General features: G+C 43.1%; 1 long non-coding RNA gene across 1 annotated transcript; it reads left to right on the forward strand.

Moving 5' to 3' along the window:
- The first annotated feature begins 1,126 nt into the window (after window positions 1-1,126).
- LOC114051622 lies at window positions 1,127-13,862 on the forward strand. Its single transcript, XR_003570178.1, has 4 exons — window positions 1,127-1,265; window positions 8,754-8,866; window positions 11,367-11,443; window positions 13,740-13,862. It is a non-coding gene; the product is annotated as an uncharacterized LOC114051622 (long non-coding RNA).
- Window positions 13,863-14,572: the final 710 nt, after the last annotated feature.

A 14,572-nucleotide genomic window follows, 5' to 3' on the forward strand; every position in this document is an offset into this window, starting at 1 on the left:
AACATGTGTCTACATAGTGCTTTCATTTTCACAGCAATCAAGAGTAGCGGTGGGTGAAAATAGCTTCCCAACCATTTTAAAGCTAGATATTGGGAAATAAGTTGCTCTGAGGTCTGTGTTAGCTAAACAAGAAGGACAACACTGTTCTCCCATGAGAAACCAATTTTGCGTAATACTTTCCCTTATAAACTCTTCAGGGGACATTTCTGAATCCCTTTTCTTTTATCGAACCAAAACCCATTGATATCAAGAAGGAACCAAGATCTGAAGAAACAGACCCAGCTAACAGTAAGCCTATGTGGACTCTACCTTCCCTTTCTTCCCTTAAAAAGCTTGAACCCATAATTAACCAGCTCAAATCTCCATTGTCCTCCACCCACCTAATCCCTTCTTCCCCCACTCCCTCACATTACCACTCAGCCCTTTCCAAACAATCATTCCCACCATCTGACTTCTCTACCATCACTCACCACTAGCCCCTGGCTAGATACAGTCATGTGAGCATGATGGCTGAGGCCTCGGCAAACTGCTTACCCAATCTCAGCTGGGTCTTCCCAGCTGCATGCAATCTCTCTATTCTGCTCTGATTGAGTTTCCAAACCTTCTCTTATGTCCCCAAACCACCTCCACTCCCACTCTCTGGCCCCGGGCAACAGATAATTTTCTCTCATAGTTTGTTTGTGTTTTTTAATTAACTCAGTATTCATTTGTCCTCCCTCCACCAAACTCTATTTGTTTTCTCCACGATCGCCTGGGGGAGGGAGAGGGGGAGGTATGCACTGGGTAGATGAGACCCGGGGAAAAACAGGAGGAAGAGAAGAAATGACAGGAAACAGAAATGGCTCCTTTACACGGCAAGGTGGATGAGGAAGACCACCATCATACGAAAAAAAAAACAAACAGAGAAAAGCCCAAGGTGGCATAGGAGGAAAGATGTTTTCTTCAGGAAGGAGTTTCTGGGAGAACCAATGATCAGACTTCCAAGACGGAACTGTCTCTGGGAGCCAACCACCATGACAGTGGCAGCCCCAGGCCCAGGGAACTGGTGTGTCAGTATCCCTTGGGGTGGAGCTAGTTTGGAAGCTGTGTGGAGATGAGGTGAGGTCAGGAGACCTGAGGCTGCCACGATGCTGAGACTCTCATCTACAGGAAGCTTTGGTTGGTTCAGCACCGCTGCAAATACTGGGAGACTCGAGGTGACTGGTAGCTAAGAACAGCTCCTCCCAAAGGCAGGGATGACCGCAGGACAGAGGACCCTGGGACAGGTATCTGTTCTCAAGGAGCGAGGGGCACAAGGTGGAATCACAGTGTATAGAGCACTTGGCCTGGAGGCAGGAAGATCTGAGCTCAAATGCAAACTCAGACACTCACTAGTTGTGTGACTCTGGGCAAGTCACTTACTCTCTGTTTACCTCAGTTTCCTCATCTATAAAGTGGCAATAATAATAGTGCCTACCTCCCAGAATGACCAAGTGAGATAACAATTGTAAAGCACTTAGCACAGTGGCTAATGAGTACTACATAAATGTTAGTCGTTATTATTGTTACTGTTGTTATCATCCTGGTGCATGTTCATGGGATGAAGCAGGAATGTGGCCCAGAGACTCTGATTCTCTCATATGCGGCAGTGTTACGGCTAGAATTGTCAGCTTGGAATCACGAACAGCTGGCTGTTAATAGCTGGCCTAGCTCTCTGTGTCTTAGCTCCCTCATCTGTAAAATGGGGACGATAGTGGGGTGATTGGGCAGCTAGGTGGCATCATACTGGATAGAGCACCAGGCCTGGAGTCAGGAGGACTCATCTTCCCGAGTTCAAATTCAGCCTCAAAAACTTACGAGCTTTGTGACCCTGGGCAAGTCATTTCACCCTGCTTGTCTCAGTTTTCTCATCTGTAAAATGAGCTGGAGAAGGAAATGGCAAACCCTTCCAGTATCTTTGCCAAGAAAACCCCAAATGGGGTCACAAAGAGTCTAACACGGCTGAAAGGATGGAATAACAACAAATGGGGTGACTAGAACCTATCTCACAGGGTTATTGTGAGAACTGAATGAGAAAGTGCTTTAAAAATTTAAAGCACTATTTATTTGGTAATGTAGACCAGCTAGTTAGCACACTTTGCCAAGAAAAGCGAGATCAGTATGGTGAGCTGCCTTGACTTCCAAAGTGGACAATTGAGTCCTCGCTCTCCCGTCCTCCGTTCTCTCCTCGGTCCCTGATGAAGAGCCCCTCCCCTCCCCCTCCATCCAAGCTAACCCCTTTACCTTTCACCCCCTCTCTCCCTCTGCCCTCTCCTCTCTCCAAACGCCCGCCCCTTGGCAGAGCATTTGGCTCTGACTTTCAGTCCTTACCCAGAGCATCTTTCCTGCTGCCTACAAACACATCCAGCTCTCCGGCATCTCTAAAAACCTCTTCTTGACCTTCGCATCCCCTGGATCTCTCTTCCCTGTCACAGCCAACATCCTGGGGGGAGAAAACTTATTGTTTCCATTTTCTCTCTACCTCCTCAACACTCAACTCCTTCTAATTTGATTTCTGTCCCCATCCCTTCACTGAAACCACTCTTTCCAAGGTCACTAGTGATCTTTTTGGTGCTATAGCTACAGCCTCCAGTCGGTTTTCTGCCTCAAGGCTTTCCTACACGGCTACCGAATCGATTAGCCTGAAAACAGGACCGCCTGCGTCACACTGCCCGGCTCAAGAGGCTTCAGCGGCTTCTTGTGGCCTCCAAGATAAAACACAGTCCTCTGGATGCTGTCTGCAGCCTATCTTTCTGAGCTGACTATATATTACTCCCCTTTTTGCATTCTATATTTCAACCGCACTGACCTGGGTGCTCTTACCTGAAATCAGCAGTCCTCTCTGACCTCCAGTTTCTTCCTCATCCCTTCACTGATCTGCCTCCTGGACCCTTTAACCCCTTACAAGACTCAGCTGAAGTACCTCCCTCTTCAACAGGCCTTTCCTCCCTTATTAGTGCCCCCAACTATCTTGTGCTTATTTTATATGTAGTTTGTATTTCTATGTAGTTGTATATATTTGTATTTGTGTATGGTTTGTATTTATTTCTTGAGAACTTCCCCAAGTAGAATGTAAGCTCTTTGAGAGCAGGCCTGTTCATTCTCATCTTTGTAAATCCAGTGCCTAGAATACAGGCGATATCAATAAGTGAATTGAATTGAACTGAACTGAACTGAACTGCAGCAGGTCAGCCTAACATGGATCAGTGCTAGGGATCAGGGGCTGGTGCGATGAAAGAGTCCTGAGTCACCAGTGGGGGAACTGTGGCCCAGGCGCCCTGATCGGGGCCCAGCTACAGGCTCTTTGGGCAACAGGAATATAAAGGCAGTAGAATTTGCAAGAGAACTCCTGGGAACTTCCTTGCTGACAGCTTGGAACTTCCTTACCTGTGGTTTTTATCAACAAGAGATAGAGAGACAGAGAGACAGAGACAGAAAGACAGAGACAGACAGAAAGATAGACAGATAGGTAGACAGAAAGACTGACAGATAGATGGATAGATAGATAGAGAGACAGATATATATACGTATTTGTATGTAGGTGTATATATGTACGTGTGCATATTAAAGTGATTTGTTTGAACCCTTGGGTTCTGAGTGTTCTATGGCTCCAGATGCAGAATGGCGACAGGACTATTACAAGCATTCTTCCCATCTCAGTCTCCATGTCCACTAACAACAATGGAACAATTCCACAGTATCATAATGTTGACAATGAGTCTTAAAAAGCACACCCAGAGCAGCTGTGGGGTGGTAGTGACAGTTTTAAGGGTGTTGATGGTCTCAGCATCCAAGAGATCTAAAGGAGAGAAAAGAACTGAAAAAAAAAATAGGGAAAAGGCACAAAATTCTTACTACCAAAAGAGAAGGAAATCAAATTGATCTCCATAAATCCCACTGGCACAATTGCCTCATCCCGCTGCTTTTGTTTTCTTGGGGGAGGCTGGTAGTGATGCTAAAGGCACCAGGCCTGTGATTTCTTCTGCATGGGGAACCCCAAGGAGGAAGCTCCCTTTACCGGTGAAGAAGCCTTCCTCCTCTATGCCCTGCAGTCTTAGGGACTGGCCTTGGGCCCTGCAGGATACAGTGACTGCCCTAGCTCATACCCTCACTATGGGGCAGGTGGGATTTGAACTCAGATCTCCCTGCCAAGTCTCATCCTCCCTGACCCAGAAGCTCCTTCTGTTTCCACTGTGCTTTCTCATACCTGAATCAAGATTCTACAAAGTCTTTATGAAAATCAATCGCAGGGCTGACTTTCCCCAGCACAGATATTAAAATCAGAATGGAACAAGATTAGCATAGCCCAAGCAAGGCTGCAAATTTATGAAACATTCTGTGTTTCTATGATTTTGTTTCTAAAACAAAATGAACATTTTACAGAATGTCAGTTCAAAAAGTAATGTAGTGAATACTATAGATTTTCTTTTATGTTCAATTAGTCCCTGAGGGCTAGTCTCAATTTTTCAAAGAAAAAGAAAATGTAATAGGTTTTTTGTTTGTTTTTTAGAAAAATCTAGAAAGACCGGAATACTGTAAGCAGTCTTCTGAATGGAAGAATGAACTTTCAGGATAAGCCACTCTGCTATGAATGCTACCCCACCCCTCAGGATTCAAAGACAGAAACACAGCTTCAATATATATCAAAATAGTCATAGTTATCAATCAATCAGTCACAAAACATTTATGGAGCACCTACTATGTGCAAGACTGTGGCAGGTGCTGTGTGGAACACCTACTATGTCCAAGGCTGTGGTAGGTGCTGTGTGGAGCACCTACTATGTGCAAGGGCTGTGGCATGTGCTCAGAGTATGGTGGCACTTCTCCCTTGGCCTAGCGAAGAAGTAGAAAGAAACTGATTTGCCATAGTGTAAGGAATCACTGAACAATTCGCTGCGCATGAATAGGCGGAATGTTATCAGGCCCAAGGAAGCTGTGAACACGCAGCTGAAGAAAGGTGATGTATGTCAGGCAGTGAAATAAGCAGAAGCAGAAGGGTAATGTTTGCAGAGACTAAAATCATGCAAATGGAAGAAGACTGAAAAAGAGCCTGAGTAGTATCATAATATTCCTGGAGGGGAGGGGAAGAATTAACAAAAGATCTCTCTTCTTCATCAGGGACAATCGAAGGACAGAATAAGGCAGCTACGTAGGAAGACCTATGTTCAAATCTAGCCTTGGACACTTACTGTCTGTGTGACCCTGGGCAAGTCACCTTACCCCTGTCTGCCTCAGTTTCCTCATCTCTAAAACGGGGATAATAAGGCCAATATTTTACAGTATCACTGGGAGGATCAACTGAGTTCATACAAATAATCATTGTTCTTCTTCTTGTTGTTCGTCCTTCGTTCTGGAAGAGGACCATGACATCAAGGAGGTGATGCCATGACATGCAAGTGAGTTGGATTTAAATGAGGGAGGGCTGTGCAGGGTCACCAGCCTCACTGTCTCCTCCAGCAGAGCCATCTGGATCCAGTGGCAAGACATAGATCAGAAGCGCTAGAAATGGCCCTGATGCAGCAGGAAACCTCGCCCTTTTTAAGTTAAGGTCTCTCCTGGGTACCTGTTTTTCTGAGGCAATACCCATTCAGTGATTAAGGCCAAATAAGAAATGAGGCAAAAAATGCCCTCCTTTATGTAGTTAAAATAATAATAATAATAATAATTCTGGGAAGGGGAGACCCTCAGAGTTTGTGGCCAAAACAGAAACAATTGCTATTTACGCTCACTCTGAGCCATCAAGGCCTAAACATTGACCAAGTGAGGCTTGGGCTGGGACCTATTGTTGGCCAATCAACGAGAGCCAGAGTAATTTGGGTTTAAGGCATGGTCTTTAAGAAAGAAATCTAGCCTGTAAACCCCAAGATATCTTGTGATATTTCAGTGATCAAAATTTATATTCCTTCGGACAGAGCACCCACCAGTAAAGGTATGATACCCTATGTGGACAGAGAGAGAAGAGGGAGGGAAAGAGAGAGGGAGGGAGGAAGGGAGGGAGGGAAGGAAGGAAGGAAAGAAGGAAGGAAGGAGGGAAGGAAGGAAGGAAGGAAGGAAGGAAGGAAGGAAGGAAGGAAGGAGCTGTGTTGCCCAACTGGAACTGGCCAGTTGGGTCCCCAGTGGGGCAGCTCCTACTGCTCACAGGTTGTTGTCTGTCCTTCGTTCTGGAAGAGGACCATGACATCAGAAAGGTGATGCCATGACTTGCAAATGAATTGGATTTAAATGAGGCAGGGCTATGCAAAGTCATCAGCCTCACTCTCCCCTTGGGAGCCATAAGAGGAAGAGGCTATAGTGAAGAGAACATGGGGCTTGGAGTCTCAAACACCTGCCTTTAAGTCATGCCTCAGACAAACACTTCATGATCCTGGCATGTCATTGAAGCTCTTTGGGTCTCAGTGTCCTCATCTGTAAAATGAAACAGTTGGGCTTTATGACCTCTAAATGTCCTTTCTAGGCCTAAGCTATGATTCTCAGTAAAATGTGCTGCAAACCTTAAAGCACTTTATAAATGCTAGTTATCATTAATATTATATTATTAGTTATTATTAATATTAGTATCATGACATTGACAAGTCCGCTCACCATAATGGTTTAGCTTAATTTTCTTTTGTGTTACAAAGGAAGGTTTGATTAGTGGAGTGGGGGCAGGGTTAAATCCAGAAATAACCATGATGGGTAAAAAAAAAAAAAGCATCAATAAAAGTTTTTTTTTTCAACTTGAAGGAGACATAAGCCCAAGACAGTTCAAATAAAAGCCCTCCTGACATCATTTTTTCTCCAGCTACCAGAAATTCTGGTTTTAAATTATTCTCCAGATAGATAAAATCAGTGCTTGCGCTAGACCCTAGAGGGCAAAGTCCTCTTTTTAAGTTTTAGCACCCCACCTCCTAAACACATTCAGTAAGAAGCAGGAAAGATGCAGCGGGAGGAGAAAATGAAGTGAGATGTGTATAACGTGTATCAAATTGCTTGCCTTCTCAATTAGAGGTATGGGGAGGGAGGAAGGGAGAGAATTTGGAACTCAAAGTTTTTAAAATGAGTGTTAAAAATTTTTACATGTAATTGGGGGAAAATAAAATGCTAAAATAATTTTTTTAAAAGAAAATGAAGTGAGATCAGTAAGTTCTGCTCTGTTTCAGTGACTGGTCATGGAATCATAAACTTAGAGGGAGAAGAAGCTTAAGAGATCCTCTAGTCCAATCATTACATTTTTCAGATGAAGAAACTGAGGCTCTGAGACATTAAATGACTTAGCCAAGGTCACACAGGCAGGAAGTGGCAGAACCAGAATTAGAACTCTTGTCCTCTTCACACTGTACCATACTGGTTACAAGTCAACTGCCCATAGAACCCTGGTTCGGAAGTTAGAAGAGCTGAATATGAATTTTGAAAAATAATAATTAATAATAGCTAGCATTTATATTGGAGGAAGGCAGGTAGCTCAATAGATAAAGTCCTGGGCCTGGAGTCAGGAAAACTTCGGTTCAAATCCTGCCTCAGACACTAACTAGCTGTGTGACCCTGGGTGAGTCGTTTAATGCTGTTTGCCTCAATTTCCTCATCTGTAAAATGAGCTGGAAAAGAAAATGGCAAACTACTCCAGTGTGTTTGCCAAGAAAACCCCAAATGGGGCCACAAAGTTAGACACAACTGAAAAATGACTCAACAACAACCTCTCAATCAGTCAAAAAACATTTATTGAGCACACACTGTGTACCAGACACTGAGCTAAACAAATAGAGATGCAAAGTCAAAGGGTAGTCCCTGCCCTTAAGGAGATTCCAATGGAATAGGAGAGACAGACAAATAGGAAATGATTAAGAGAGGGAAGGCTCGGGCTGGGGGAGGCTTCCTGGAGGAGGTGGGATTTGAGCTGGGACTTAAAGAAAGCTGGGGAAGGCATCAGGCAGAGATGATGAGGAGGGAGAGTACTCCAGACTTGGGGGCAGCCAGTACAAATGCTTGGAGCAGGATTGAAGGGCATGTACTAGGAAAGAGGGCGCAAGAAGCCTAGAAGGGCAGGACTGAAAGCCAGCCCTCTTTGCCTTCTGAAATGACCAGGTATTGCATCATCCTCATGTAATTCTGGAGGTTCATTTGTACGCACTTATTTGGTGCATATCCTTAGTAAGCTGTAACCTTCCTGAGGGGAGATGACTTGAAGTCAATCTGAGTCCCTCCAGCATTGGGGAATTCATCACATCCCTAGCAGACCACTTCCCTTTAGAATAACTCTCGTGGATGGGAAACTTCCTCTGTTATCAAGTCAAAATCTCTCTCTTCCCAGCATCCATCCATTGCCCCTAGTACTATCCTCTGAAGTCAGTTAACAACCTTCTTCATGTGGAATGGCCCTCGGGCTGCCAGGCTGGTGCTGAACTTTAGCCGTGTAATGCAGCCTGATTTTCCAAATACTATGTTCCAGGTTCTTCACTGTCCCTCCACACACAAGCACACGCAGCCCCCACACATGCAACACACATTCTAATCTCCGTGCTTTTATTCTCAGCTGCCCCCTCCATCTAGAGCACTCTGACACCCCAGCTCCATCTATCCTAATGCAACTTCTCCTTTGAAAGTCAGGTCGAACCTCTCTTCCTCCATCCTACACTGAGCTCTTCCATACTAGACTTCCCTTAGCACTGTTCTCCCATACTGTACATCCCAGCACTAAATAATTGTATTCTATTCTTGTCTTCCCATGTTGTTTTGTTTGCTTTTGTTGATTCCCCAAGGAGACTGCGACCTCCTTATGGGACCGTGTCTGCTGCATCTTCTGCATCTCCGGGTACATACTAACAAGCCCTCGACAAACCACTGGCTGGAAAATATCACCCCTGACAGCTTGGTGAGTACAGGAATCACCGTCTTTGTTTCCCTCAGGTACTATATGCAGTGGTGAGTCTAGAACTTTACCTAAAAGGTTGGTGAAGGTCCAGTTCCGAACAGGAGTCAGGTTTTGAAGAAGCTGCTTTATTTCTGATGGGTTCTGATAATAATAGACACATACAGGGCTGTGAAGTTTATGATGTGCTTTCCACACTTTCAAATTTGATTTGAACCCTGAAAAAAATATCCTATGAGATAGGAAGGTATTGCCATCCTCATTTTATGGAGAAAGAAACTGAGTCTCAGAGAAGGTAAATGACTCACCCAGGGTCATACAGCTAGTTAAGTATCAGAGTGGGATCTGAATCCAGGTCTTCCTGATGCCAAACCCCACACCCTATCCACTATATTATGCCCTCTTTCAACCAAAGTGGGGGATGATGAAGACGAGCCAGTATTTTGTTATTTTCCCACATTTGGATTCTAATTGTTTTTCTTCAGTTAGAATTGTCCGACCCAAAACTCTGGTTTATTTTTATTTTCTGTGGAGGAGGAAGGTTGGGTCTATCTGCCTTTGAGAATGTGGAGCCCTCCAATTCAAATGGATTTATATGCAAATAAATATGATGAGTTCGATGGAAATGAACCAGAAACAGATGGATGACATCTTTCTAAAATTAGACATGAGTTTAAAAGTTAAAGAGAATTTGGCAAAAAAAAAAAGAGCATAAAATTAAATGGAATACCTTCCAAAACCTTGTGCAAGTTGTCTCTTGAGGCCAAAGATCATTTGAGCCATCCCTAATAAAGACTACAGAAATAGATTTGGATGTATCTTTCTTTTTTTATTAGCTTTCAATTATTCCTCCTTGAATAGGCGACCTAACTCCCTTCTTAGCTAATCCTTGTCAGGCCTTCCCAAGTGAGCAATCCTCAAGTGTACCTTCACAGTTGTCTTGGTTACTTCATTTTATAGAGAAAGACAGACGTGAAAGCTTGAAAAACACCCCGAGTCTTTTTTCTTTGCCATGGACCTTGACTTCAACACAAAGTAGTATCATGAGAAAACTCATCCTTATTTTACTTGAATACCAACTTTAATGCCTGAATCTTTGTATTTTAGCCAAAGAAGACACTTTCTCCTTCAGACTACTGATGCATGATACATGAATGGGAGATTATAGGATTATAATAATAGCATTTAAAATTTTTCAAGACACTTATCTATACCTTTTCTCACTTGAGCTTCCTAATTTTAAGTGAATAAGCCGATAACCAAAGAACTGCAGAAACTATCCTGCCCACCTAGTCCATTGTGCCCTCTGGAATTCTGATTACATAGTGAACATATTTCCCTTCATTTTGGACTTACTCTCATACTCTTTCCATCTACTTGCTCTCATTGATGCTTCACGTCTCTCAGACAACACGGCATTCCTAACTCTCCATCACTGGTTCTAACTCCATTCACAGCCCTAGCAGACTTTGACTTATCTTGCATCATGAAACACATTGGCATCATCACTCACTCTCCTCATTTCCCTCCAGTGTCTGAAAATGAAATGTCCCATCTTCTTCCCATATCCACCCCCTACACATGTGCCTTTGATCCCCTCTCCTCCCATAATCTTCAACAGAATGCCAGTCAGTCAGTAAGAATTTAACAAATACCTACTATTTGCCAGGCATTATGCTAAGAACTAGGAGTTTCTCTCTTGGGATCTTCAACTTGTCTCTATTCCCTAGTTCCCTTCCTGTTCCCTTCAAACACACTCAAGTTTCCCCCATCCTTTAAGGAAAAAACCTCCATTACATCCTACTTTCCCCTCATTCATTCATATCATTCTATATTTCCCCACCCCCTTTCTCAGTCAAACTTCTAGGGAAAAAAAATTGTCTACACTCATTGCTGCCACTTCTTTTCTTCTCACAATATAACCCTTTGTCTGCCTTCTGAAGTTTTTCTCCAAAGTCAATAATCTGCTAAATCTGCTGGTCTTTTCTCAGTCTTCAAACCTTCTCAACCTCTCTGTTGCATTTCACTTCGCTGACCACTGTCTCCTGTTTGACGCTGTCTCCTCTCTGGGGTTTTTGGGGCATGAGCTTCTCCTGGTTCTTCTCCTGCTTGTATGCTCTCTCTCTGTCAGTCTCCTTTGTTGGATCATCATTGATACGGTGCTGTCTTAACTGGGGGATCTCTGTATTTGACTCTACTCTCATGAGCTCCTATATGTTTGTCACCTCTATGCAAATGACTCACAGATCTATCTATACACCCCAATCTCTCTTGTGAGCTGCAGTCCCAACTGCCTCTTGGGTGGCAACTAAATGCCCCAGCACCATCTCAAACTCAATGTGTCTCAAATTGAACTCATCATCTTCCTCATCCCCACAAACTTTCCCCACTTTCAAACTTTCTTATTTGTGTCAAATGCCATGCCCCCCAGGTAACTTACATTAATCTACTTCATATTTCTTCTGTATCTACTTCTAGTCATGCTTGTTGTCCTCCCCATTAGGCTGTAAAGTCCTTGAGAGGAGGGATCATTTCTTCCTCGTAATCATCTTTCCAGTTTAGCATGGTGCCAGTCACATAGTAAGTACTCAATAAATGTTTTTCATTTGATTGATGAGCCGTCTTAATGTGAAGGTTAAACAGCAATACCCTTTGTCCAGGAAGTTTTAGGAGAGACTCTCAGTCAGGTAAAGTTTAGACTAGGAGATCTGAGGTCACTTCCAACTCTGAGATGGACTTTGTCATTCTGTCAATTTATCAAGTAGGGATTCTTAAATTTATTTCTGTCATTAGCCCCTTAGTAGTCTGGTAAAGCCTTATGGACCCTGCTTCTCAGAATAATGTTTTTTTTAAAATGCATACTTGAAAGAAATGGTGAGTCTCATTTGGAGATTAATTAAAATTAAAAATGTATTTTTCTAATTCACATTCATAGATTTGCCCATGAAATCTACCCAGAGACCCCAAGGGATCCCAGATATTGTCTAGCTGATTCAGTATGACCATTTCTAGATGAGTGAAGATATTCCCTAATAGCATGCCTGGAGCTGCTATGTGGGTTGGCAGCCATTCAAGGCTACCCCGTCTGCCCCTCAGGACACATGAGTTCCTTTTCCTGCTGAAAAAAAGATGAATTGTGGAGACAGAAGCTCTAAGTCACTCTAGGTGAATTATGTGGAAAGAAAACAATCTTGAAATAAATTGAATAGCAAACCTTAGGTTAATGAGATCTTTGAAAGCACCAAATTGTAACATTAAAGAAAAAAACAACTGCAAAGAAATTCGCCCCCCCAAAAAAACCTATTATGTCATAGTACTCAATCTATCTAATTGTCTCTGCTTTCAGAACAAGGTCAATTTAGATCACATTTCTGTAGTGACTTGAAATATTAATACTGAGCTCAATGTATAATGTTTATTAAGCAGCAACATATTGATTTATTCTTTTTCTCATAGCTGTATCAGTGCTTTTCCTAAATGAGAAAAAACTGTCTTATGATAGTGCCCTCAGCCTCACTGTCATTCCTCAACCTAGTATGGACTCACCCAAACCAAGGCATTGCTTACACTGGAATGACTCCAAATGGAATGGTTGGGCAAGTTTGACAAATATCCCATTAAGTATATTGTCAAACATGTGTTCTTAACCTTTCTCTCTGTCATGGACCCTTCTGGCAGCCTGGTGAAACCTCTGGACCCCTCTTAGTGTTAATGGCTCCACATGACAGATCAGGAAACCAAGTCTCAGACAGCTGATGTGACTTGCCCATGGTCACAAATCCTTTAAATGTCAGAGACAGGAATTGAACCATACTTCTTGTGAATTTCAACTCAGTGTTCTTGCCACTATGACATGCTCCCTCAGTCCGTGGGCATTTTATTTTCTTTCTTTCTTTCTTTCTTTCCTTCCTTCTTTTCTTTCTTCCTTCTTTTGGGGTAGCTCAGCAATTGAAAAAAGGCAAAATGTGTTGCGTCCTGGCTTTATTCATATCTATGCCCTTGGTGTTCTTCTAAGTAGTGAGAAACCAGGCCACTCCAAACACCTCACCATTTGGGAAATCAAAAAGGGCTTCTCACAAAGAGAGTTTGAGAAAAATGTTTTTGTGCATTTCCCCCAAAACAAAAGTCTGTTCATTTCATGCCTAAGTACTGTGTCTTCCTTGCCTTCAACTCTGAGATTGCACGATTCTGTGAAGCTAGAAAGCAGCCAGACCTAAAGCCAAGGCAGTTTCAGGTGGAGGGGAGGGGGACTCTCCAGTACAGAGGATAGTCCCCTGTGGCTAAAGTTGTGTCAGAAGTGTTTGGTCTACCACTCAGAAGTTTCTGGCTGTCACCCTCCCAGGAGGTACAGAGCCCCAGGAGAGGGGCAACACAAAACCCTGGGGTGGGTCCAGGGGGGAAAGTTGTGAGGCATTTGCACCCATGAGTCTAGAAGACCACAAGGTATGGTATAGGGATGATGGGAGCCACAGGAAGGAAATGCATTCTCCAGGAAGAAAATACTTCACCCACCAAATATCAGCACCCTGGACAAAGCTCTCTTTGCCTTGAACGAGTTGCAGCTCTGGCTATCAATGTATGTTGTAGTTCCAAACTTATTTCTATCACCTGTTTCAGAAACCTTAAACTGTTCCCTTTTTCAAACAACTAAACAAAGAAATTGAGGTTTCATAGAGGACAAAGTAGAAAAATCCCAGTTCCATTAAGGCTACTAATTTAATAGAACATACTTTTCCCCTAGAATTCTTTAGCAGATAACAGAGATTAAGTGTGTGCATGCATGTGCAATCCTACTAATAACACACGCTAGGAGAATAATAGAACACATGGCTCCCTTCATGCTAATGACGTGGGTCTTGCTCTTTGCAACGAACAGGTGTCACTGAACGAACATTAAGGGGAACTTGGACAGAAATGGCCGCCTCAAAGATTAAGGAAGTTCATTGCAAATCCTATCAAGTGGAAATGGTTGATTACTTCAGTTCTTCATATATGTGAATGAATGAATAAAAACACTCGTATATGCTCTGTGTGTGTGTGTGTGTGTGTGTGTGTGTGTGTGGAAAATACCACAAGTTTTCAACATTCAACTCAAACTGGGAATAAGAAACTAAATTTTCACTCTTGTGCATTCCATTTACTGAGGTTGCTCTGAAGGCCCAAAGGAATTTTGATTTCTACAAACTCAGGCTGTTTGGTGAAACCACAAAGTGGTCATTTTAGTGCCCTATATTTGTAGTTTGGCCAGAACACACGGTAAATGCATCAGGGGGGATATATTTGTTCTTGGACTGTGTGGATTCCAAGTGGGAAAACATGTTCATGGTTTTCTGGTTGAGAATTGATGGAAGAAAGGGTAGAAAGAGGAAGTAATGCTTGGTTAACAAGATAAGATAATCAAAAGTTCAGCTACATGTTTGATGAGCCTGCCTCTTAGAAGTCATACACAGCTCTGGCACTCTGACAACAAGAGAGCAAAGCTTCTCTATTGGACTCATTGAAAGGACTTCTTAAAGGTTACCTAGAGATGTGGCAGGGGTGACCAGATGGTGCAGTGGATGGAGCACCAGGCTTGGAGTCAGGAACACCTGAGTTCAAATCCAGGTTCAGAGACACTTACTAGCTGTGTGACCCGGGGCAAGTCACTTAACTTTGTTTGCCTCAGTTTCCTCATCTATAAAATGAGCTGGAGAAGGAAATGGCAAACCA

This window comes from Vombatus ursinus, unplaced genomic scaffold (assembly GCF_900497805.2).
Source record: "Vombatus ursinus unplaced genomic scaffold, bare-nosed wombat genome assembly UNPS02014804.1, whole genome shotgun sequence".
Classification (NCBI taxonomy): Eukaryota; Metazoa; Chordata; class Mammalia; order Diprotodontia; family Vombatidae; genus Vombatus; species Vombatus ursinus.